The 23,310-nt window shown below is 34.1% G+C and overlaps 1 pseudogene; it reads left to right on the forward strand.

The window, feature by feature from the left end:
- Positions 1-22,190: 22,190 nt before the first annotated feature.
- On the forward strand, positions 22,191-22,402 carry LOC130947160 (small nucleolar RNA U3; annotated as a pseudogene).
- Positions 22,403-23,310: the final 908 nt, after the last annotated feature.

The following is a 23,310-nucleotide window of genomic DNA, read 5'->3' on the forward strand; positions in this document are numbered from 1 at the left end:
TTAATTTTTTTAAAAATAATTTAAATAATAAATAATTATATTAAAAATAATTTATAAATAAATTATTTTATATTTAAATTTTTAATTTTAAAAGTGTTTATTTTATAAAAATATGATGAAAAATAATAATATTATGAGAGGAGTTATTTTTTTTAATTTCTCTTTAAATTTTTAAATAACTTCTTAAAAAATTACAATTTAATTTTAAAAATTACACCAAACATTAATACTACTACTTTTTATAAATAAAAAATTCAAAAAAATTATTTTTAAAATTTTTCAAATGAACTCATAATTTTTTACACCAGTAATTATTTTTAAATTTTTTAATACGAAAATGAAAGTGATGTTTTGTTTAAATATTGATATATAAAATATATTATAATATTATAAATGTGCAAAAAAAATGTCAATATAACATGCACGAATGTGTTGCTGTAGTTTGATACGTGTTTAATATAGATTCTGTGTATCAATCATAATATTGAGAAAAAGTATGAGGAAACAATACACTTGTTGTACAATACATACAATGGGGGTATAATTGAAATTAAAAATAATTAATGGGTTATTAATTAATTTCATATTATTAATAATTTGAAATTTGAAACTATTTAGAATTAATCTTTTATTATAGATTCAAATAAAATATTTAGGTTAAAAATAGAGATTCCCTGACGGCATCTTCTCCTGGTCTACACCGCTGCCCCATGCGCTGATTTCCACCTTCCACAGCAGTCAAATGCCCATGTCTGCGTCCTGTTGATCGGCTTCAGCCTTCAGCTCCGATCGAACATTGTACCGCCAACAACGACTAACCAACCAGTGCCGCACTCTCCTCCGCACACAACGCAGCCAGTTTTGAATACATGTTTATGGCAGAATCGCAAGAAAAATGTGTTTCAAGCGATTATCCTCCTTTAATCACATCACCTAGCCGAAATTCATTAATGGAGGTCGATATAGTGGAACCTCTAGAATGTGTAGCCTCGGACGATTCAGAAAACTTTTCATACGAACAAGAAGACTTAGTCGGCGATGTCGCAGGCCATGCTCACGAGCCGAGCAAGGTGAGCAAGTTGGATCGTCAAATTCTGCCATGGATGTTTATCGTGCGTTTAGTTTTTAGGTTTAGTCACAATGTAAAGGAGTATTTTAATTGTATGGTTATTGAAACATTCAACTGTAATAGTCAGTTGAGATGCAAATAAATTTATGGGTGTTTTATGTTTAATGGTATCATTACATGCATTGAGGATTAGATGAAATTATTGCATGCTTATATGATTACATCCAGGAAGCATAATTTCGTACGTGTATTGAACTGAATGCTAGTTGTATTTGCACCATGCTAACCATGGAATGTTTAGCTTAGTGTTTTAATCATGTAATAGTATGTTTAAAAGCTAGCTCACTGTATATTTTTTTAGTTACATGCTGATATGCTTCCTGTCTTTTATTTTAATATTTTTCATGCTTATATTAGTGCTTTAATCATGTAATGGTATGTTTAAAAGCTAGTTTACTGCATATTTTTTTAGTTACATGCTGATATGCTTTCTTCCTTTTATTTTAATATTTTTCATTCCTATATTAGTGCTTTAATAATGTAATGGTATGTTTAAAAGCTAGCTCGCTGCATATTTTTTTAGTTACATGCTGATATGCTTCCTGCCTTTTATTTTAATATTTTTCATGCTTATATTAGTGCTTTAATCATGTAATGGTATGTTTGAAAGCTAGCTCACTGCATATTTTTTAGTTTTATGCTCATATGCTTCCTGCCTTTTATTTTAATATTTTTCATGCTTATGGGATTATATAGTTAATCAAAGATGTGCTTATGTTCTTATTGCATCTAAAGAAACGAGTGTGTATATGTAAATATATAGGAAAAGAATTTTGTGGTTGGAGTGAAAAAAGAAGCCACTAAAGGGTGAGTAAGGCCCATAACTATATAACAAATAATTCCACAAGATTTTCATTGAATGAGAAAAAAAACAAATAAATGGTGAAAACTAATTAAATAATACATGAAATGAAAAAAAGACTCTTTGCTTGATTTGTAGCTGTTGATGTGTTTTTGGTGATTATTTTAGAGATTGTATTGAAATGAGTTTTGATCAGAATCTTCCTCCTTTTGGTTACTTTGTTTGTTTTGGAATTTTAGGCCGCGCAGCTGTCGGATGTTACAGATGTTGGAAGTGATGAGATGGAGCTTGGTGATGAGGTATTGGAGTCTAGATTACTTTTTTGTACTCATAATGTTCATGTTTGATCTCATAACTAATGGTAATTAATTTTCCGTTCGAATTAATATAAAATACAATTACCAGATCATGGTTACTTACAAGAAGATGAGATACCAAGAGTTGGAATGCGGTTTACTCAGTTACAGATGGCTCATGACTTTTATGTGACCTATGCAAAGAAAGCTGGATTTGCAACTAAGATAAGGACGACAACATTTGATAAGATCACAAAGGCTCCCATTAACCAAGCTATACACTATAATCGTGATGGGATCCGCGAGTCTCGTGTTAAAGCACCAACGCGGAAGAATACGATTTCAGCTGCTGGGTGCAAGGCAAGGATATATGTAAAGTTTGATAAAGACGTGCAAGACTGGGTTTTGCTCAAGGTCGACTTGACGCACTCTCACCCCTGTTCACCGAAAAAGGCAGTGCACTACCATGAGTATAGGCAGTTGACCATGCATGCGAAGTGCGTGATTGAGGATAATGATGAGGCTGGGATTCGACCAAACAAGACATTCCTTGCTTTGTCAAATGAAGCTGGTGGCCCCTCTAACTTGGGATTCTCAGAGAAGGATTTAAGAAATTATATAACAGCAAGGCTCCGAACTAGCAACGTGAATGCGGATGTTAGGGAGATGATGAGCTACTTTAGGAGAATGAATGACATCAATCCGAACTTCTTTTACGCGGTGAAGGTGGACGATGAGTGTAAATTTAAGAGTGCAGTATGGGTTGATGCAAGGTGTAGGGCGTCGTATGAATACTATGGAGACGTCGTGTCAGTTGATAGCACGTACAGTACAAATAGGTACGTAGTAGTTAAGTTGTTGTTTTTACCTTTTCTTGCTAATACGCTTTTTTATCGTGATTGGCATTTCTTACATCTGGTTGATTTTTCTGGTAGGCATGGATTACCGTTTGTGTCGTTCATTGGGGTCAACCACCATGGTAGGTCGACCCTCCTCGGTTGTGCTTTGTTGGGGAATGAAGAAATCGGAAGTTATGAGTGGGTTTTTAACCAATGGGTGAAGTGCATGGGAACTGCTCCAAAGTGTATCATAACCGATCAATGTCGATCTCTTTACCGTGCGATCAAAAATACTTTACCCGACACACGCCACCGGTGGTGCATTTGACATATTATGAATAAGCTACCTTCGAAGCTTGGGGGTTACCGCCGGTACGGAGCTTTGTATGGTGACCTAAACGACATTGTGTGGAACTCTCGGACGGAGGAGTCATTTGAAGATGATTGGGCTGATTTTATAGATGAGTACAACTTATATAACAACACATGACTGTCAGGTTTGTTTCTGTACGATTACTTCTCACGCTTTAATTGCAATTGGTCGGCATCTGAATGTTTAGTTTATCAGTAATTTTGGAAGACAATTAGCTGGATGTTCATTATAGTAAACATTTGGATGTTTAATATATCAGTGATTTTGGATGTTCATTTCTCAGGTGTAGTAATATGTTTCGGGTAAGCTTTATTTGCTTAATTTGGTATTATTTATTTCTTGTAGATTTGTATGATGACCGACGCATGTGGGTCCCAATATACTTCAAGGGTGAATTTTGGACAGGAATGCGGAGTACGCAGAGGAGTGAGAGCATGCACGCATTCTATGGTGGATACTTACACAGTAAAACTAGCTTGGTCCAATTTGTTCATGAATATGACAATGTGCTTAGAGTCAAGGAGTAGAGGGAACTGGAGGATGATGCTGCAGACTCGAGGGGGGTTATCCCTTGTGCAACTACCTCGCCTATAGAGAAACAGTTTCAGCAAGAGTATACCACGAGCATTTTTAGGGATGTTCAAATTGAGTTTGTGAGGAAGGTGATGAGCGGATAATTTGTACGCTTTTTGGCATTATTTTTAGTATGTTTTAGTTAGTTTTTAGTATATTTTTATTAGTTTTTAGTTGGACTTTACTATGAGTTTGTGTGTTTTTCTGTGATTTCAAGTATTTTCTGGCTGAAATTGAGGGACCTGAGCAAAAATCTGATTTAGAGACTGAAAAGGACTGCAGATGCTGTTGGATTCTGACCTCCCTGCACTCGAAGTGAATTTTCTGGAGCTACAGAAGCCCAATTGGCGCGCTCTCAATGGCGTTGAAAAGTAGACATCCTGGGCTTTCCAGAAATATATAATAGTCTATACTTTGCCCGAGATTTGATGGCCCAAATCGGCGTTCTAAATCAGTTCAAAACTGCCCGGCGTTAAACGCCGGAACTGACACAAGAATGGGAGTTAAACGCACAAACTGGCACCATAGCTGGCGTTTAACTCCAAGAGAAGTCTCTACACAAAAATGCTTCAATGCTCAGCCCAAGCACACACCAAGTGGGCCCGGAAGTGGATTTTTATGTCATTTACTCATCTTTGTAAACCCTAAGCTACTAGTTCTCTACATATAGGACCTTTTACTATTGTATTCTCATCTTGGTAGCTATCTTTGAGTAGTCTTATGCTATCTTAGATCATGGGGCTGGCCTCACGGCCATGCCTAGACCTTGTTCTTATGTATTTTCAACGGTGGAGTTTCTACACACCATAGATTAAGGTGTGGAGCTCTGCTGTATCTCGAGTATTAATGATATTACTATTATTCTTCTATTCAATTCAGCTTGTTCTTATTCCAAGATATTCATTCGCACTCAAGAACTTGATGAATGTGATGATTATGTGACGCTCATCATCATTCTCACTTATGAACGCGTGCCTGACAACCACTCCCGTTCTACAAGCAAACAAGGCTTGAATGTTTATCTCTTGGATTCCTTAATCGGAATCTTCGTGGTATAAGCTAGAATTGATGGCGGCATTCAAGAAAATCCGGAAGGTCTAAACCTTGTCTGTGGTATTCTGAGTAGGATTCAATGATTGAATGACTGTGACGAGCTTCAAACTCCTGAAGACTGGGTGTTAGTGACAGACGCAAAAGAATCACTAGATTCTATTCCAACATGATTGAGAACCGACAGATAATTAGCCGTGCCGTGACAGGGTGCGTTGAACATTTTCACTGAGAGAACGGGACTGTAGCCACTGACAACGGTGATGCCCAACATACAGCTTGCCATGGAAAAGAGTAAGATGGATTGGATGAAGACAGTAGGAAAGCAGAGAGACGGAAGGGACAAAGTATCTTCATACGCTTATCTGAAATTCTCACCAATGAATTACATAAGTATCCCTATCCTTGTTTTATGTTTTATTCATATATCATTCATAACCATTTGAATCTGCCTGACTAAGATTTACAAGATGACCATAGCTTGCTTCATACCAACAATCTCCGTGGGATCGACCCTTACTCGCGTAAGGTTTATTACTTGGACGACCTAGTGCACTTGCTGGTTAGTTGTGCGAAGTTATGAAATTATGTTTAGACCATGGTATTGAGTACCAAGTTTTTGGAACCATTACCGGGGACTATTTGAGTTGTGAAAAGTAGAGATCACAATTTCGTGCACCAGAAGGCTAACTGCAGAGTTTCTCCAGTTGATGAACAGGGTCCATTGGTCTGCGTGAAGGTGGAAGAGGAGAAACTACTCAATGATACTATTCTATGTGTTCCATACGATGTTCACTTTGACCGTTCCACATAGGAGCTTCGTTGTGAGTGCAATCTTTTTGAGAGTTCAGGTGTGTTGTGCTGTCACTGCCTTGAAGTTTTCCATTCGTATAAAGTGTACAAAGTACCTTCCTGTTATATTCTTCGTCGATGGAGCAAGAAGATAAAGCGCAAGCATACGTATGTCAAAAGTAGCCATGATGTCAGTCGGTCGGATGAGAGTCATGTTGCATTCAGGGGACTGTGTGCACACTTCTATAATGTTGCTCAAGAGTTCCTCGGTGATGATGAAGAAACAGCATTGCTGCATGTTGCTTTGGAAGAAACAAGGGCCAAGTTGGCTACGCACCGTGCAAAAAAGAGGTCCGAGAGCATGGCAGAGACTCAGACCAACATTGGCTCTCAGAATTCGAACGATGTCGGTGTTGATGACATCCAAGGCCCATCGAAGGTCACCACAAAGGGCAGGCCAAAGAGTAAGAGGCTCGGCTATGCCCTTAAAAAGTCCATCAAGAATTCAAGACGGAGAAAACAAAAGAATTCACCCTCGGTATATGTTTGGCTTAATCCCAACTTTGTATGCTTATTTGGTATAGTACTATCCTAGAACATAACTATTGGACTTTTTCTTTTTAATTTTTGGCAGGTGGTTCGTCCGCACACATTTCAAGATATAAACCATTGTGCTGTTTCTGGTTTGAATGTTCCAGAACAAGCCGGTGGTTTCATATCTTTGTTAAGCTCCTTCAACAAAAAGTGGGATTAGTTGTACGAGGTTGTGATAGTGTATATTTTCTCATTTCTGTGTTTATAGGATTCTTGTTATTTTCAAGGTTCTATGGCAGCTGATGCAAAGGTCCACATGTTATTGATTGCAAGAACCATTTTTCCATTTGTTAAAACAAAGCATTTTACTATTTTTATTTCGTGTAGACTTAATGCATAATATGTATATTTGATGGTTATTCTGTAACTTAGTATATAGTCTAATAAAGTTGTTTCTGATTTCTACACTCTTGACTATATAGTTTTTTGGTATGTAGCTATTTCTCTTAGACATTGTTTTCACATTTTTTTAATGAACTAAAGTGGATGTTCATTTCTATAGGTTTTCAGATGTTCATTTTTACTATAAACAAAGATGGTTATCCGTTAGCATTAGTGACCACTAGGTTATGTTTTGATTTTGACCTTGTTATACTGGATGTTCATCATAGTAAGGTATATGATGTTCAGATTTGCTATATTGGCGGATGGTTAGTGGTCACCAGTTTCGATAAGCACAAATATGGCAGCTTTACCAAACAACTTTGATAAATCTGGGAGTCTAAAATCTAAAGGACATGGATAAATTTTAGGTAACATAACCAACATATCATTGTACTGTAGAAAAAAAAATGTCATGGAATCAGGTCTTTCTAATGTGAAAAATAACAAATCATTAAGCATGTCAGCAGTAAGTAAACTCATTATAATCTGGTAGTTCAATTCAATGTAACTAATACTAAGTAAGCAACTTCTTCCTCCCTCTGCGCATTGCCCCCTTCGGTAATCCCTCCGCACGTTCAATCAATGACCGTGTACTAGGTGCAGTGTATGGTGAACGAACGTCCTTCTTCTTGTTCCGTGGTTCGTTGCGACGAACAGGTATAACCTTTTGTTCCAATAATGAAATGAGCTGGTGGACCAATGTATTGTGCGGGCCACAAATAATATCTAGCATCAACTCCATCCTGTCTGATTGGAGTGAATCCTGTGGGTATATTTATCAATTGGTTAGTATTTTGAACCGTTACAGTAATAATTTTACAAGATCAATCACGACACTTGCGCAAATGTTAAATTTACAAACCTCATCCCATTCACAAAGTTGACGTTCTTCGGTCCAGCTATCCATCAACTTAATGACACACATGCCACAGTCAAAGCTACAGGACAATAAAATGCTATTGCAATTAAGTTGAGAAAAACCAAGTAACATGGGACGACACATTTTCAGATGAAATCTAACAAAGCCTCAAATTTGGATTATAATTTCATCTCACTTGTTCGGTTGCTTTGGAACCCTCGCGTACAAACGAGCTGGGCCATGCGTAGTCCGAACAAATGCAGGAATAGAAATGCTTGCCATATCCTCACATAGTCTCCCCTGAAAATCATGCAACGAACATACGCGAGCAAAATTATTTCCACTTGAACTGTGCGGATGTATATTGATTAAAAGAATTATGGTATCTTACCACATATGCATCGAGCTTTATTCGTTTATCATCTTCTGGACCATAATGCAAACTATCGAGAATAAGTAAACGCTTCGCAACCACATCAAATGCATATACCCACCAATGGCCCCTCCAACAATAAGGAATTAACCACTGCAGTAAGCAATACATACGAAGAAATTATCCATGTGAGGAGAAAAAAAAAGTAGAACACAAAAACTATTGATCTCATTCGACCATTCAAGAACCTTAACATTCTCAAATCATGTGACAAGCTATTTCCAACAGGTATTTAATATAAAATAGCAACTCACCCATTTTCTCTTTGCAGCTTCTACTTTGTCAAAGAACCTAGTATCATCACCAAAGCTTGGACTAAGACCATCATAAATTGGTTTCACACCGTCCATAAATGCTTTCAGACTATCATTTTTTATCACTGGCTCCTGCAGACCCACACATAGTAAGAATCCCAAGAAAAAGCTTTCTCCACATTGTAATAAGAATGTAATTACCAATATGCCTGGACACACGCAATAGAACTCTCGCTTGAACCTAGATGATTGAGTGTCGTTGAAAGAATAACACATCCATTGAATTACCTACACAGAGTATTCAGCAAGTGTAATTCAAACACCGATATAAGTATAGAGAATTAAAACCCATGCTTAAGTTCATATACTTACACAACTGTTTACCCAACTGCGGGGTTTCAAGGTCCAGAAATCCTTCCTTTGTAGTACCATGTAGCCCCGCCCTTCATAGGAAGCTAAATCTTGATTTTTATCCAATGACGGGTTAACTATCCAAGTTCTGATTTGTTCCTCCTTAGTCTCCCCCAACTTTATTTCTCTTAGTCTTGGATGAATTGAATGTATTGGGGACGGGGTTGGAGTCTTTTCAAGCTGAGTTAAACCCAGTGAAAAGCTCGGTCTATCTGGACTCGGTGTATGATAGGGTGATCCTTTTGGAAACACCGTTTGCAGGGGTTGCATGATTATGGCTTTGGTTTGGTGTCCCTGTTCAACATTATTGAGAACTTGCTCAAATTCAGGACACTGAACGATAGAGATGTCAAATTCACTACAAACCAATGGAACAAGAAATTAGCTAAGAGAACAAGTCATTCCTAGCTAGATGGCTAATCACATGACATGGTTGTGAAAAGAAAAAAAGGAAGAAAACATGCAACAAGGTAATTAATAACCCACTAACCGGTCAAAATCATAGTCACTGAGCTGTACAGGTGCTGCTGGCGGTGTGTGTGGAGATCCATTTTTGAGGTCAATTTTTCCAGCTTGATGACTTTCATGAGTGCCGTTGAACACTGGATCTTTTTGTCTTGATTCATGTGGCGGAGGGTGCTGTCGGAATAACCGTATCCTTCTAGCAAGCGGGACATGGTCATCATCATCAGATTCCGAGACTACCAATGGCGCAGCAGTGCTTCCTCAGACACTTTCTTTTGGAATTTCTTTTCTGATTCTTCGTCTAGATCGGCTCCTACTGAGAATCACCTTTCTCCTCGTACCAGTCTTGGATTGCTGTGATGTAAATTCATGCATATCATCATTTAAATTAACAAACAAAGAAAATCCTACTAAAGTGAACAACCAAATCATACTAAGGTGTAAACCCAAAAATATAACAAAGTGAACATCCAATTCAAATCATCACATAAGCTATGATACAGAAAGCAGACCACCTTATCCGTCTCCTTGTATCTTGGCTGAGATGTAGTCTTGCCTTCAGTAGACGGAAATTGGTAAGTGTCCTTGCATGGCCTTCTGCACCCTCCTTTCTTGTTAACTGCCTTACTCGAAGGCTGCTTCTTGTGTCTTTTCATTGAACTGTTGACTAGGCAACCCTGTGTTCAACATGGGACAACAAATACATGGAAAAAATCTAATGTGAATTTCCAGGCATTTGGAAAACATAACAACCTCACAATCGTTCATAAAAACTAACCATCTATGGCCACACTATATTTTACATCCAAAACCCAACTATAGTGAACATCCTTCAGCAAGGTAATTAATCAACTAGGCAGCACCATCAAGCAATTCTTTCATACATAAAAAGCCATCCAAATAAATAAATCATAATTTATCTATCCAATTCAGGTTAGAACCTAATCTGAGCATCCTAAATCATCCTGTTTAAGTAACAAACTTTCAACATAGAAACATGTAAATATCAAACAAGCTTTCAACATAGAAACATGTAAATATCATGCACGGTCATTGATTCTAGCCCTCGTAACTGTTCTTTTATGAACTTCATATATCAAAACAAGCTATACAGCCACATAATGAAGCCTCAATTACAATTTTGTTATCGCAAAATCTATGATAATGATCAATCATCACAACACATAAATAAGGATCCAATTAATTGAGCTAACGATCTTGCATAAGGAAAGAAAATCACCTTTTCTGCGTTCCTATAGGTTGGATGAGGTGAAGTCTTCCCTTTGGTAGACGGTGATTCGTCAGTGTCGTTGCGGGTCCTTTTACACCTCCCCCCTCGTTAACAGCTTTACTCGAACATTGTTTCCTCTACTTTCTCTTGGTCCTTACATTTGTTACTATGCAACCCTGTGTGTTCAACATTTGGTCAAAAACAAGATTCCAATCACTCACCGTGGACCGCCCATTGCATTTTTTTGTTCAACTAGATTTTATAAAATGCATTAATAGAGATTGAACCTGTGAGATGACGTAGTCGGCCTTCTTATCAAGCTCATTCGTAGTCCACTCAACAATCCAGGGTTCGGGAACTCGACATGCATGCAATGGACCATGTTTCAAGCGCTGAAAGTACAAAACCTATAGAGAAATAACTTAAATTTTAGGAATTACACATACGGTGGTACATTGGCTACAAATTAAATTAATTTATTGCATTACCAGCAGCACGAACATGCACCCGCCGCATGTTTTCCTGTTCTCATCTTGGAATTTTCGTATCGCATCCCGCAGCCACTTCAATATGTGATAAGGCCAATGAAACCTTCTAGGGTTCGACACATCTAATATTGGCGGGAGGTGCCACGGAGAAATTGTTTGCTGGCTTGTGGGGTTCAGAAACATCTTCAAAACAACCATGATAAAGTATCTTCTAAACCTCATCCTCTGTTGCTCAGTCTCCATTGGACAAGCAAAGACAAACTCACGGAGTTGGCTTGTTGTTTTCTTCTGAAACTCCGCCTTAATTGCCAGATGCGATGGATTTTTCTTCTGCAATTCTGGGATTGGTTCGCCTACGAGGAACGGAACAGTTTGCCACAATCACTAAGTGTCAAAAAGAGAGAAAGTAAACCACTAAGAGAAATTTTTACAACCTACATAACTAACACTAACCATGAGAAGGTATGCCGAATACACTGCCAATAAGTTCGGCACTAATGCTTCCCTGCGTCCACCATGAGCGTGTTTGTGTCAACGTCATACGCCCTGGCTAGTTGGAGCATGATGCTCTGTTTTACGTGCCATTGTGGTACGCGACGGAGGAAACCGAATCCTATGGCCTCAATCTCGTCCAACTTAGCTCGCTCATGATGTCGTTCCAGGTGGGTAAATAAGTTATTGATGTAGCAAGGTGAGCACCGAGTCTCTACTAGTTTCTGTTGAGCAAAACCAAAAAAAGATCAGAATAACGTTTTAAAAAAAATATGTTGATTTAGTAATGTAATTTGTTTGCTACCTTTTTACCCATCTGAGTTTCAGGTTAGCCGGTATACAGATTGATTCCTTCCAGCAGCGTGGTAATCTACTCACGCAATAGTCCCCCTGAAACCTTTCAGTGTATCTTCCATGCTATGGAAGATAAACAAATATCAAAGCTCAAAACTTCCCATTAGTAACCATCTATAACTAGGATGAAAAACTAATTCATGAACACATAAATCAGTTATTTCACACTATAACTGACCATCCACACATTTAACTAACAATCAAAATAACTATGGGTCATGTCTATCAATCAAACCAACTATCGAATTCCCTATCACAAGGGGTACCCAAACAACTTTGAAATATCATTAACAAACAAAGACCAGCCACACACCCGTCAACTACAAGCATAACACTCATCAATGAAAACTACTTTCATACAATTCATCGACTAGATAGCTCCAGATATTGTTTTATTCCTTCACCAGAGGGCATGTCAATAAATGACTCAAAAAAAAGATATTCACTTCAGACGACTCCCACATGAGCATATAGAATTGGAATTTTTTTAAAAAAACCAGCAAAAATCATACAAAAACCAAAAGACAAAATAAGCGTGTACATTATAAACTGTTGTATGACATAATAAACAAGACCGTTTAGAAATTATAAGATGCACCAAGGACACATTTATGGTTTCAGTCCTCTTGCTAGCACATGATTCAGCGACATCAATTAACTGTTGATCAATATGATGGAACAAAGATGATAGATACAAGTTTCAGGTGGAATCTAAAAAAGCTGTCAAACAACGCAACGAATACAAACACATAGAGAACGGACACCGTGATATCAGGTTGTATAAACTAACATGCATGTTGTGAAAATTAGTATATAAGGAAAACTAAACAAAGGTGATTCACCTAATAGTAGGTTAGCACGCTTGAATTGTTGAGAGCCTGAAGTTGAGACAATGTGGTTGTTTTCCGGTTCCTGAGGCACCAAAAAAAAAAATTAATATAGTGTATTTATCCGGCTCCTGTACCCGGAAGCAGTATATAAATAGATTACACGAAAAAAAGTCAAGCTTGTTTTCCACAAAACAGCATGATACAAAGAAGCATCGCAAAGCCACCAACACATTCCTTGGTCCATATAGCAGGTATTACCTTGTTAGAGCGTACTAAATTCAATTTAGTCTCTCATGTTTAAAAATCACGGGATCCAGGCTTGAGAATAAGGGATGTTTACCAGATTCCAAGCAGAAGAGTGCATGTGAATGAAGGGAAAGAGAGGCTTGCAAGAAGGGGAAAGGCATGCCGTGAATATGCAAATTCTATGTTCATAGCTAGAAAGATGGCATTAACATATGAGAGGCTATTCCTATGCATTAAAAAGGATACATTTTGTTCCTATCCTTGACCAACTTAGATTAGATAGATACTATTCTTTTTTATTTACATTTGTTGTTTTTTTTTTCTTAATGCTTCTTTCATTCAGTATTACATGATCACAGTACAAATTCAAAAATGTATCAATTCATATATAGTTCTCATAACTGTAACATCTTGTATCACACTATGGCATCCATCTTGGAATACATAACTTCTGTATGATGATTATTTTGCAGCCAATAAAAAAGAAGCAACAATAGTTTCAGCAATCAAGAAGAGAACTGGCAGTTCATACACATTAAAAGTGGCACCTTCACTTATACATAAAACTCAATGAAACCTTTATTTTGTTTCACTTTTTAAAATTTTGCTGCGAAAGTCGCATGCCAGGGGTACTTCTTCATTAGGCTTCTAAGGATTCTAAGACAGTCACTCAAATTTTGGTTTCTGCTGCGACCTTAGCAACTAACAAAAGAAAATTAACCAGAATTTGAGGTAATAGCAAAAGGAATTGAAATAGTAAAAGCCAAAAGGTCTTGCTGAAAGTCATAAAATCAATGAAGCTTGTCATTTTGCTCTTACCAAGAAACAATAGGCCCTAAAAATTACAACCATGGTTTATTTACAAATTTATTTTATTATTATTACAAAGCAATATCATAAAGAGCTTGTAATTATTTAGTTACAATGTCAAGAGAAAGATTTTTTTTTATCAATCAAAATCCAACTCAATAGCAAAATTTCAAGACTAACCATCCAATATCATACTAAACTAACCATCCGAGATAATATCAACGCAGAGTCAACCATGGTCAAGCAACAAAACGTCAAATTAGATGCACATGGTCCACACAGATACAGTCAAAAAAGGGAAAAAAATAAATTTAAAATGATATGAAATCAAAACGAACCAACTTTTCGGTTCTTTCCCGCGCTAAAGTTAAATCATCATGAATTACAACAACGTAAATGAACTGCCTACCACACAATCTCCGGGATGCTACCATCGCACCCATAGCTTTCCCACCATGGTTAGTCACTCATATATTCAACAATATCTATCTCTAACACTACATGCAACAGCTATAACCGTTTGAAAGATGAACAACTAAAGATACTTACACTCGATGGTTAGCATATTCAGCTGATGATGTTACATGTTTCCCCTGTGAAGAGCACGCCGCTGGTTTCCTCGGATTGGATGCTCAGTTGACCGGCGACGGGGGTGCCCACACGAGTGCAACGGCACAAATGCTTCTTTCGGGGGTGCGCCCTCCTCTGCCTTCAGCTTTGACCGGAGGCACATCGCGGACGGAATCCGAGTTCGGGACGGCGGGATGTTCAGTGCCCTCGATCCCTTCGGCTCCTATCAGAGGCGGAGCACGAACTTTCTCGCGCGATCACGGCGTCGTGTACGTGACGGTCTTGGGTGCGGTTCAACAACCTGTTCGCCTACCGTGATTGCCGTTTCCGGAGTTGAGGGGTCTTCCTAGACAAACGGCGCTGAGGGGTCTTCCTTTCTTCAACAATTGAAAGGGTTTTGGAATAGGGGGTAAAAGGGCCTCAATTTACTGTATTAGGATTTGGGGAAAAAAATGTAATTTTCTAAAATTTTGTGGTATGGTTAACTAAACATCTTAAAAAAATTAGGGTTATTAATGGGTTAATTTACATTGTTAAACTAAATTGGGCTTTTTAAATGATCCATTGTAGCCATTGTACACATATCTCATTGTTTCCCTAGCATTATCCTAATATTGATACGTGATACGGCTGTTACAAATTCGATGTCATAATTCGGCATTATATACAATAACTCGGCATTATGCACTATAACTCGACACTTTACGTTATAACTCAGCGTTATACATTACAATCAGACTCAACGACTACATCCTGGAATAAAAACGTTCGACCAGACATTATCACTTATTAAAACCTATTAATTGTTCTTCAATTCAGATGATCAATAGGAACGTAACCGACCTATTTTATCTCACCTATAAAGGTATGATATTTTATCTTCAAAGGATACATTGAATTCTCAATACTGACTTAAACTTCGGAGTGCCTTTGCAGGTACACTCTCCGCTATTTTTTGCTCAAAGCTCTACGCGATTAGACATCTTCTTGGAGTAAAGCTCGGATTACCACAAAGCTCAAAGATTGACACCGAAGATAACAACTCGGCGTCAATTTTCAGAGACCAAACTCTCCCTCTAAGTATCCATACAAGAACAATACGTATTCAACAAACATTTTATTTGTTGCAAGAATATTGATATATGTCTAATATAAATACACATTTTATGTATTGATTCTCTACCTATAAAATTTATTTATTTATAATTACATAAAATAATCCAATTTTCAAAAAAAATACTAATATTTTTCTATATAAAAAAATTAGCCTGCATATGCTTTAGATTAATATAATAAGAACCGTATAGGTCTCACAATCACAATAACAACAAATTAGAGGTGGGTTATATAGAACCCAGCATTAACTTTCATCATCTCATGTAATTCTGATAGCAAAATAAAATTATGTAAATTACAACTTGATTGATGATTATTAAATTATTCCTGTCCCACTTAATTATTTTTAGATTTGTCACCAATACCGACACACCATGAATATGTCATTTTCTGCAAGTATTATTAGTGAGAAACGTTAATACATAGGTTGCTGAAATTAAATTAGGATAGAAGCTGAGATGGCATGTGGTTATTAGAAGCTAGAAGGATATGGATCATATATATCCCTTAGCTTATATAACGACATAAGGCACTTTATGAAACCATTTATACATGTGAATCTGTGATGATCTTCCTCCTATTCTCTGTTCTTTCTTTATGCCTTTTCTGAATATGGGACATGTTGAGGTAACTTGAATAAGCTAAGTTTTTCTATATATTATGTTATGGTATATAGCTAGTAAATTTTTAATTTAAGGGGTCAAATAAAACCGACAGATATGAAAAGCGGCACATTAAGTAGCTAAGCTAGGTTGTTAAGTGTTCAAATAAATGCAGGTGTTTATGTAGTAACAGAGTTCGTACTATGATAACCACGTGTACGGACACGATGCGGTTGTCATGGAGATCGTCACAGGCTGGTTCCCACACATCCGTGACAATGACAATCACACGTGGCCTCACCTCATTCACCATCTTATGCGCTCATCCAAATATCTTCTTGTAAGAGTCTAAGATTAAGTTTGATGTACTAAAAAGGTAAATGAGTTAAATTTTAAAATGGTTCTTGAATTTATAAATGAGTTTTGAATTTGATTTCAAATTTAAAATGATCTTAAATTTATTTTTGAACTTAATAATAATCGTTTTTGAAGTATTTTTTGTTTATTACTTGTCATTGAAAAGTTGAGCTATGCTAATTTTTATTATAATGTTGTTTTGTATTTATAAAAAAAAATTTAATGGCCTTTTGAGATTCTTCCCTTCTTCTTTTTCATTCTATTCTTTAACTATTCTAACCTTCCAAATCCAATTATCACTGCAACAACAATATCATAAAAAAAGATTAAAACCAACAAAAAATATACAAAATAAACAAAATTAGCTGTCACAAAAGATCTCAAAAAAAAAAAAACAATAAAAAAATCAACGGCACTATCTCCTTCAACTCCTTTGTCTTCACCTTCGGCTTTGTTAACAATGACACCATTTCTAACACCTTCCGCCTTAATTTGCTCCTTTCTTTTCGCACTCTCGCTTGCAATTTCATCCCCCTCCCTCTCCAAAGCTTGGATTCTTGACCGTTCATCAAAACCATTAAAAAAATTATTTTTCACCCTCATTTTAACTATTAATCTCTGCAGACACAAAAAATCGAAAAAAAAGAATAAAGTCTGAAACAAACAACACAGAAAGAGAAAATTGAGTCAAAGAAGAAAAGAGGGAGGCAAAGTGGAGATAAGAGAAGAGCACAGTCGTACGAGCAATGACGGCGTCAAGTAGAGAGAGAGGCTAGAATAAGTGATGGGCAGTGAACGCGATGAGTAGAGAGGGAGGCAACAGCAAACAGTGATGGCAAGAAACAAGACAACACGGGGACATAGAATGACCGTTGACAGAGAGGATTGAGAAAAGCCATGTCTTTGTCACGTGGTTAGTGATGTGAGTGTGAAAGAGTAGGGTTGGAGATGAGGCCTCGAAGGCTATTAGGGTTTTTTTATTTCAATCAATACAAAACGACGTCGTTTCAGTGCTAACGTGGCAGGAATCAGTCCATCTCAACTTTCCAATGATAATCGATGTACGAAAAGTGTTTCAAGGGACGACCATTGTTAAGTTTAGGGAAAAATTTGAGACAATTTTAAGTTCGGGAACAAGTTCGAAACTCGATTACAAGTTCAAGGTCACTTTAAAATTTAAGTCGGGTAAAATTTTATACAATCCTTTAATTATATATATGTTTTTTAGATGATTATTAATATAATAAATAAATTATTTTTATTGATGTGATAATATAGGTGCGCATAAAAAATTATGTGAAACTATGTATCAAAATTAAATTTAAAAAAATTTGTATATAATTTTTTAAAAAATTATACACTAATTATTGTTTATATTTGTATAAAAATATGATTATTATTAACTAATAGAATAAAAGATATATATTTAATTGTTAAAAAATACCAATGTGAAATTTATTATAAAGAAGGACATGTAGTAGAATTGAATTTTCTTTTGTATTGTATATTAAAACCCTAAATTAATATTAAATTGTATATTTAAAAATGACTATTTGCACAAAATTATTTTTCTTTACATTGAGGAGTGTTGATGATCAATTATTCTATCTCAATTTTATTTGGGTCTGCTGACTTGATTATCAAATTTTAATTAGTTTGGATAACAATTGCCACAGACAATATATATATATAGTTTGTGAGAAGAGAGAAGATTTAGTTAAAATTGGAATCGAATTTCGATGGTTGTAACAATTAAAAATATTATGAATGAGAAATAACATTGGTATGGTTGGTAGTTGTTTCCAGTTTCCAGTTTCCAGCAGTGAGGCATATAGCATATATCATACACTCATTAAATGGATGATTGTCAGCATCAATATACTTTGGATATAATTTTCAGTGTCCTAATTAGCTGCTATAAATTTCCGAATTCTGTTTAAGATATGTATGAGTATGACCCATCATCAACCAATTATGTTTGGTGGCTATGTATAACACTAATTGACACCTCATTTATATTAACAAAACAAAAGAAAGTATGCCTTAGTTGTGTTAAAATAATACTATCTATTATAAAGAGTATTGAAGTAGCGGAATTGAGTAGTATCTATTATTATTAATATTTCCGGTATAAGAGTAAGTGAGTAACTACTTGTTTTATCGCTAATGAGTTATAGATTAAGTAGCATACTCTTCTCATATTCAATTAAGAGGTTGTGGGTTCGAGTCTCTTACTTTTGATAAAAAAAATACGAGTAATTAGCTGGGACAATCTTTTTGGACCTGAATTGGGCTTATTCTATGAATAGTTCTTTGTGGGTCTTTTTTTGATAGTTTTTGTGGGTTTGTTGGTGGTACTGATCCTGAATGAAAAGGCCCATTTTATTGTTTGAAATTACATGTCCAATGAAATTGGGTCAAAATAAAATATTAGCCCATTTAAATACGTTAGCAAAAAAAATGAAAAATAAAATATTAAGTGTCCATTCAAAATTACTAAATTAAAATCTCATATTTTTCCAATATTTAATTAATGCAAGCTGTTCCTCCAAAAAAAATAACAATGATTGATATAACTGTTATAACTCGGCAAAACGTCATAATTTGACTCTATACGTTATAATTCAGTCAAACATTATAACTTAGAAACAAATATCAAAATGTCTTAATATAAAATTATTTTTTTTAATATAAATTATTCTTAAAACATAACTATTAATATCTCACCTCTCATATAAAAAAAGTAAAATATTTTATAAAAAAAAGACATACTTAAACGTTAGAGTATTTTTTACAGGTACCTCCTCATTTGTTCTTTCTGTGTCAAGGTATAATTATTTTTAAAAAAGAAGTTTAGAGTTGACTGCTGAAAGACGAACTATATCTTAACTATCGCACGAGAACAATAATAAATAATTAATTACAAACATATTAAGTGTATATTAAAATAGACCACTAATATAAAATACATATTAAAATATAAAATACGTATTAAAAATAAGTTAAATAATATATATATTTATATACAAATACAAAAATAACTTATTTTAATATACAAATAATATTTTTAAATTAATTAATACAAGTCTACCTTAAAATGAGAAAAGAAAAAGAATCAATCCCTTACCTTATGCTAACGAAATCAGAATATTTCCTATTTGAATGGTCTTGTAGAGGAGTAAGCTTATTGTATTTCAGGGATATACAAGTTCAACGTGTAATTAACTAGTCAACTAGTCAAAATTTAACTGCTTGGAATCTAAATAAAATTAGAGAATCCAATTTGTAAATATCATCTGACTATTTCTATATTACAGAAAAGGCATTTTCTGTAAAATAATGTTAATCACGGGTCTTACAAAGTGCAAAAATCAAACTTAAAATAGCGGCAAATACTCCTAGTTTTCCATTAATTAATAATCCCCCTAGTTTAATTCGCATTATAATACTAACACATGCACTAATAATGATACCCCTCATGCATCAGTTGTTTTTGAAAAAAAAATGATAATAAAAAAAATAATATCTAAAATTATTTTATATAATATAATATTTATAATTTCATACTCATACATATGTAATTAACTAATTATATGTTTATTATATTTAAAATTATATAATTATTTTAATAATAATTAATTAATAAATATTATATAAAATAAATTTAAATTATTTAGATTAATTTTGTATTGTTTCTCGGTCAACATTGATATAAAAATATATACATGTTTGATGTGTGACTATTTTATTTGGTTGATATATAAGATGAGATATAAATATAAAATAAGAGACACCAAAAATATAATCAATAAATATTTATATTTATGTATTATGTTTGATAAAAATAATGAACAATATATATAAATATTTAAAAAAAAATTAAATATTTGCAAGCTTTCTTGAGCCTGATTCTTCTGTGAGTGGTGATAACTGCACATTTCTTGAGCCTGATTATTGTGTTGGTGGTCTTTGTGCTTGATCCTAGGTTGCAAGCTTTGGTTAAGGTCTACATTGCCTCCAAGTGTAATGCGCAAGACTCTACTTGGTCAATGTTTCTATACTCACAATGAGAAAATCCATAAAGATATTTTTGGCCTTTTCCAACCTTTCCTACAGGCATGTAGATAAGATGGAAATTGAATAAACAACGATAAAAATACCATTTTTAGGAATGCCCTCATAAAACCCATAAAACAATACTCATACTCTTACGGAAGTATAGTATAGTTTTTTTATACTCACTTAAAAAAGTGCAAATTTGTTAAATTTATTTTTTAAAAATAAAATTTTATTATTTTAATATATAAAATTTACAAATTTATATATACTATTTTATAGAGTCAATTTGTTTTAATTTTGTTTCTTTTCAGGTCACTTAGTCAAAGTAGATTCATTGTCCTTTTAGGACCGGATGAGTCTACTTAAATTCGGCCCCGCTCTATTTATGAACATTCGAAAATAGATCTTTTTAATTGTTAAAAAAAAATAAAAGTGTAAAATGTGATCTTTAATCTTTTATTATTTTTTTTTTTATATTTATTTTTGTTCTCATTTATAAAATTAATTGTGAGAGATCATACTTTACTCTCTCAATTGTTATAAAAAATTGAAAGAATTCATTTTCATGAACATCCTTAAATTCTAATAAAAAAGGAGGAAGTTATAGTAGGAGCAGCATAAATAAAAAACAGCAACAAAGTATATATAACACTTATTTTATATTTATTTTTTATTTTCACCTATTATATCATATAAAATAAAACATCAAATATTAATTATACAAAAGTCACAAAAAAAAATACTAACTATAAAATCAATTTTTTGATATTACCATCAAAATTAGTGTGAATTAAAATTTTATTAAAAAATATTTATTATCATTATTATTTAAATATTTATTTTTTTTGTGTAAAAAATTATATTTTTGAGTCAATTATGCATATAGACAATTCTCCTCTGTATAAACTCGCTATTATGTACTAAATACATTTGTAATTTGTATTTATTTAAAAATTATTTTTAATTTAATTTATTAAATATAGATATTACAAATTTTAAAATTTTAATTTTTATAAACTATTTTTAAAAGATAAATACTGTATTAATTTATTTTTAAAAAATAAATTAGATACAAATTTTTATTAAGGAGTTTGTATCTAATTTAGTGAAAGAGTAGATAGTAGACATGATAGAAGAGATCTTCTTTCATTCACTTTCTTTGCACAATGTTCAACCGTACCTACTAAGTTGATTTTTAAGTGGTTAAAAAACTTTCTACCGGTAGCAATTTACGAGCCAAATAAGAATCAATACTTGTAAAGACTCGGATACTTAGGGTTTGGTTTAGTGAAGTATTTATTGGAATTCAAAGTATGTATTAAAAATAAGTTAAATAATATATATATTTATTTATAAATATATAATAATTTATTGGTAAATTCTAGTTTACCCTTCCTATAATAACATGTAATTTATCCTCTGTGACATGTTATCTTTGTATTGGTTGCTATGTTAACTATGGTTAAATTATTGGTAATTAAATTATAGTCCAAAGTGGGTGATTATGTAATTAAATACCTCCAAATTTAATTTCAATGCCATCCAGAAATCCCATATCATCATCACCATCACTATCATTATCATCATCATCATTATTTTCATCTTCTTTTTCGTCTTCCCTTTCTACACTATCATCATAAAAAGCCATCATAATCGATTTCACGTTCTTAAATTTTAAGATTTTTTGAATTTCGCAAACGTAAACTTAGTCTCACCTGGGCTAGGTTCACAAAACAAAAGCAGTTTTTATAACTAAACACAAAGAACACAAGACACAGAACACGACCTTACTTGAACAGGATCTCTGTTCTATAGGCTCGTACATCTGTATCATTGAGTTCTAAGAAGACAGGAACCAAAGTCTGGCGGATGAACTATGACCGTGAGGTCAGAGCGTGATTAATTGTTCCAAAGTGCATGCCATCTGAACGGTGGAGGATTGTTCGCGCTACAACCTTGTGGTCGAGATGGTCTCACGGTGTTCTGACAGACTCAAATCTTTTTTCCCTGGCCATTTAATTAGTTATTTTCTCTAAATACTTATTTCCTGGTTCATCAAAATATGGAACACCCAATGAGTTGATTTTTCTTTCAATTTCAGAGAGAAATGGGACCGGGGTAAATTGAATTTCTACACAATGATAAAAATATAACTTTATTTTTTAATGTTTATAGAAATTATATATTTATCCCTCTTATAAAAATATTTAATTACAAAATTACCCTACTTTAGTTAACATATTAACTCTTATCGAGTTAAATTAACTCAAACTAAAACTAAGCATCCAATTAAAGCATGTCACGTCACGAGGGGTAATTTACATGTTGAAATAGAGGGGGTTGGGTAGAACTCACCTTTATTATTTTAGTAGTTAATTTTGATGTATAAATAATATTTTTGAATTAATTAATAAAATTCTACCTTAAAATGGGAAAAGAATTACCTTATTCTATCGAAATCAAAATTGAGTTATTGTATTCCATGGACATACAAGTTCAATGTGTAATTAACTACTCGTCAACTAGTCAAAATTAGAGAATCCAATTTGTAAATATCATCTGACTATTTAATTTCTATAAATGAAAATGCCTTTTCTGTTAAAATAATGTTAATCACCGGTCTTACAAAGTGCAATAATCAAACTTAAAATAGCGGCAAATGCCATTTAATTTGCAAATTAACATTAATCCCCACATAAACATGATCAATTAATTACTACGTACACTTTCTCCAGCTTTCTGTTTTATCAACCAACTGCTTTAACATCTCTCTCCTACAAAACTCCTAGTTTTCCATTAATTAATAATCCCCCTAGTTTAATTCGCATTATAATACTAACACATTCAGTCATTCACTAATAATAATGCCCCTCATGCATCGGTAGTTTTTGAAAAAAATAT

The sequence above is a fragment of the Arachis stenosperma genome, chromosome 8 (genome assembly GCF_014773155.1).
Source record: "Arachis stenosperma cultivar V10309 chromosome 8, arast.V10309.gnm1.PFL2, whole genome shotgun sequence".
Classification (NCBI taxonomy): domain Eukaryota; kingdom Viridiplantae; phylum Streptophyta; class Magnoliopsida; order Fabales; family Fabaceae; genus Arachis; species Arachis stenosperma.